Below are 4,669 nucleotides of genomic sequence, written 5' to 3' on the forward strand. Positions count from 1 at the left end.
CTTGTGTGCCTTGCTTGGTCAACACGAATGACTTATTCAACGTAGAAAGTTCAATTCGGAATTGGCAATGGTAAAATAAATGTAGGGCTTGGTTAATGTACTCCATATTCTTATTCCTTTTACTGTAGTTGCATCCTTCAATATTGCCCAGCGGTCAGAAGCCGCAGTTACAAAGATGCTCAGACCCAGGTTGCACTTCTCCACTGCCCTTTTTGTCCACTCTACAAGGGTGACTACGCCAGAGTGGAAACTCATATGCAAAGTCATTTAAAGACGGTGGTTAATCATGGAGGTATGTTTTAGGCCGATGTTGAATGTAGAAATTTGTCTTTGGCCATCCACACATAGACATGCTCACACTCAGAGATTTTCGTCCTCATTACAAGTATAAAGTATTTTAAAAAGCTCCATGAAGATATTCACGTAATGCATCACAAAATCACAACTGTGCATCTTGCATGTGGCACACTGCCTCCTCATTAGGCTACCTCAAGTACAGTACACCTCATGTACACAGCCTACAACATATTGCATCCTTCCCTACATTATGGCCTTCACTTAAATAACCTTAATTATGCAACATAACATTTTCTCCATCGATGATGGACACAGCTTACAAAATTACATCACTTAGCCGAAGTATCAAGTTACAAAAGTCATTCTATGCTCACTGACAGCATGTGGCATTTCTTGCACTTTGCCCTGTATCATGGCATTCTATGGTAGTTTCTGTTGATTGATATGAAATTGTTACAAATATGTTACTGATGGTCAGTTGTCGGCATCGTATTTGCCAAGACATTGTTTTTGTTACCTGTGTCTATTTATTTATTTATTTATTCATTCATTCATTTATTTATTGATCTATTTATTTTTCAGAGTATGTGATGTACAGATGCAATTTGAGCTGCAGAAAGGGCAGTCACTACCACTGCTGTGGTTGTGGCATCACCTTTCCACGGAAGAACAACTTAATGAAACACCTGAACACCTGTCATCCTCTACAATCTGAATGCCATTCTCAGAATTTGCAGGGTGCCAACCAGAGGCCAGAATACCAGCCCCGGGATGAGCCTGTGCAGGAAGAAGTGACTCAGCCACCAACAACGAAAACAGTTGCGAGTTCATCTCAAGTGAGACGGGTGCAGTGCACGATTTGTGCAGTTGTCTTGAATAAAAAAAATCTGAAACAACACATGAGAAGACGGCACCCTACTCTCAAAGAAGATATAAGAGTGGACCGGCATTTAAGGTGTGAATGTCTGGATGTGAATATGGGGATATATGCCGTTTTAAAGTCCTTTAACAGTAACAGTGGGCCTATTCACGTCCAGAAAAAAACATCTGGCCCGCACCACCAAATTAGGTGTGCTTTGGATGACTGTGTCAGAAATACAGAGGTAATGCACAGAAGTGGTTTTGCTACATATGACTGTGACCACATACAGTCATTGAAGTACTGTCCACCACCCCTCACCTCTAACATCCAGCTTAAGGAAGATGTTCTCCGTGAAATTGTCCTCAGCAAGTGGTTTAGTGAGGAGAAGAAAAAACAATGCCTTCAGAAACAAGCTGCAGCCATTGAGGAAGGCATCCCCTTCAGCATTGTGGTTGAGGTAGGAAGCTCTTCCACAAAGAAATATGTGTCAGTGTATGAGCCACACTTCTCCTACAGCAACCACTTTGGCAGAACCATGGTGAAGTTTGACATGGTCAGAAACACATGGCACTGCCCTTGTGCCACAGGGAAACAAGCTTGCATTCACAAGTGCATTGCCAAGTGGCACCTCTTCCAAGTAATGAGGGAGTATTTTGCAAATGCAAATGATGAAGCAGAAGAGAGTGATCTTGGAGAAGAGCCTGCAGAGCCTGCAGAACCCAGCTTTGAATGTAGGTACCCCCCACAAAAACAAAACTTGAAAAGAATCATCAAGTATATACTGTACATAGCCACAAAAGGCTCCCTGCAGACTTGCCTGCACATTTCTGTGGTCTGTCAAGCGAGGCTGGACTTCCGAAACATTTTGTCCCCAAGGAACATCTTTGCCCAGAATGCCCTGGCAATGTTTCTCTCGGTAAACCCTTGGTCATTACAACATCAGCAAAAATAATCACATTGAAGGGAGTCATCGAGGGTAAGTGTCTAGGAAAATTAACATTGAATTGTGTGATTTTACTGTTCCAAGTTTTAGGTGACTCTTCTGTCATGATTTCTTCATGTTACACAGGTGTTACAACATATTGCAAACAATGCAGTTCATGTGGCATGGTGGTTCGCTATCAGGAATGGGAGGATGGCGTCCACAATTTTGACGACAGAGTTCTTCTTACTCTCCATTTTTGCATTCACCTTCGCAACTGCCTTCAGGTAACTGTTTAATTTTCAATATGTGAATTTGGATATTATGTGTTCCTGTTGTATCATTTTTTTAATTGAAAATCTTATTTTAGACACACACAGCACTAGGTCGAGCCATTGAAACCTGTGAGCTGACCTCTGGTCAAAAATATCCAAACAAAAACACAGTGATACATGGATACCTTCACTTTGAAGCACTTACCAACCATAGTTATGATTTTGCCTGTGTTCGCTGTGGACACCACCCACCTGTTGTGATCATGGATCTTCACAAGAACTGTGTTTTCGGCTTGGCAGGTATTGTCCAGGTTTATTTACTTAATTTTACATTTTAAGAATGCATGCACATGCGCGTACACACACTTTTATTTTGAACTAATTTGAACTATACTAAGTAAGTTCTTTTTCACTTTTAGTCAGTGAACTTGAAAATCCACCTGAGTCATTTGATGGAAAGGTGGACATCAATGATTTCTGGGAGTCTATCTGTCTGGAAAGAATTGCCAGAGGTTTTGTTCCAAGTAAGTGAACTGCCATGTTACCCATTGAGGTACTATGTTCCATCCCTGTCTGTTAACTGCCCTATCCAAATGACTTACAAACCCTAAGCACAAACTTTTTCTCTCAGGTGACAGGCAAAATCCCTTCCAAGTGCAGCCCACATACAACAACTGGGCTCCTTGGATTGGCCCTCATACCCGTGATTCGAACAAAGTGCTCAATACCGAGTATGAGAAAGCCCACGTGTCCCTGCCAACAAATCTCTCCAGAGAGTTGGACATAACAGAGGACCGTTTGTTGGATGAGATATCCAATTTGAAGGTGAACATAATCTGCATTTCTATACTATATCCAAATATTACTGCTACTAGCAATTACACCATTATGTTTGTGAAATATATCAGGTCCATTCCATCCGCAAGCTTTGCCGAGAGTGCAAAATTGACCCCAAGGGATCAAAGATGGAACTGATCTTGCGGCTCAGGGAAGAAATGGCAACGAGAAGCAAGTTCGATAAAGTTTTTCAGAAGGTTTGGGGGGCATCTGGTAAGTTATAATAATTGACACAACATAAGTGTTTATCTCAGCAATGTTAATCATTGTACTGGCTACTGTTAATTCATCTGAATATTGTTCTGTCCCTTCTTTCTACCTCAGGTGGCTGGGCTGTTGTAATGTGCCCATGTGGACAAGTTGTTTTCCTGAAATTCAACATTAGGGCAGAAAGTCCACGTGACTTCACTGATTTGCTGCTGTCATGGAAGCATATGCCAAACGTAAGCATCTATGATTTTGCCAGAGGCCTTGCTGTCCATGCAAATCTTCGAGAGCCAGAGAGAATCCCTTTCAGCCCTCATGAGGGTCGACTGCTGGACCCCAGCCCTGAAAACCTTCAGCTGGCATCCAAAGGTGCCACAGTAAGTTTGCCCTGGCTCAAACAAAAGAAAACTTTGCCAGACCCGAATGGCCATCCCTTGACTGGGTCACAAGAACATTACTGTCTCTATGACGCCTTCCACGAAAAGAACACCAAGGACCCAACTGACATCCTCCGGAGGTTAGGGATGGTGCCAGAGCTAGCCGGAAGAATTAATAGTCAGGTGGCTGAGCAGCTCTTCTCCATCATGAAGAAAAATAACTACTTCATGAACATGCTGTCTCCTTCAGCACATGTTTTCACAATGAGAAATATAATTCATCATTACAACCATCGGAAAAACATGACCATCATGGAGGAGTTAAAGAAGCTTGTGAGCCCTGACATTCCACTCACACTCAATCAGTTTGGACAGGCAGAATTCAGTATCTTGTCCTCTTCACAGACAAGAGAAAGTGGTGATCTCCCAGATCCACAATCTCAGACAAAGGAATTGGACCCAAATGCACCACCACAATTTCAGTGTATGGGACATTTTTTAAGCTGTTTTTTTAAAAGTAATCGTATACATACATTACATTACATATGTTTCTAATAATGCATTCTCTTTCTTTTCTCATTTTCTCTGATTTCAGCTGGTGATTCCATTTCCTCCCCAGTTACAGATTGGAAACAACCTCTACATTCAAGACTCTCTCAAGCAGTAAGGTGTAATAGTAGCTTTTTCAATCAGTGTCTTACACGCATACATGCATGAATGATTTATCATATTCTACATATTCCCCCATAGCTAGACTATGTGTTGGACATTGATGGCAACCCACATGAGCCCATTGTCCTATTCAACTAGGTGATGCTCAGAAGGTCAGACTTTTGGACTCTCTGCCTACAAAGAGATGTAGAAGCAACGGTAAGTATTAATCCAGTACAGT

General features: G+C 41.9%; 1 pseudogene; it reads left to right on the top strand.

The window, feature by feature from the left end:
* Nucleotides 1-286: 286 nt before the first annotated feature.
* Nucleotides 287-4,444, top strand: LOC143125278 (HMG domain-containing protein 3-like; annotated as a pseudogene).
* The last annotated feature ends 225 nt before the right edge of the window (nt 4,445-4,669 follow it).

The sequence above is a fragment of the Alosa pseudoharengus genome, unplaced genomic scaffold (genome assembly GCF_046254945.1).
Source record: "Alosa pseudoharengus isolate Yale_2024_CS ecotype anadromous, Long Island Sound unplaced genomic scaffold, YU_APseudo_1.1 YU_APseudo_1.1_scf_16, whole genome shotgun sequence".
NCBI classification, from domain to species: Eukaryota; Metazoa; Chordata; class Actinopteri; order Clupeiformes; family Clupeidae; genus Alosa; species Alosa pseudoharengus.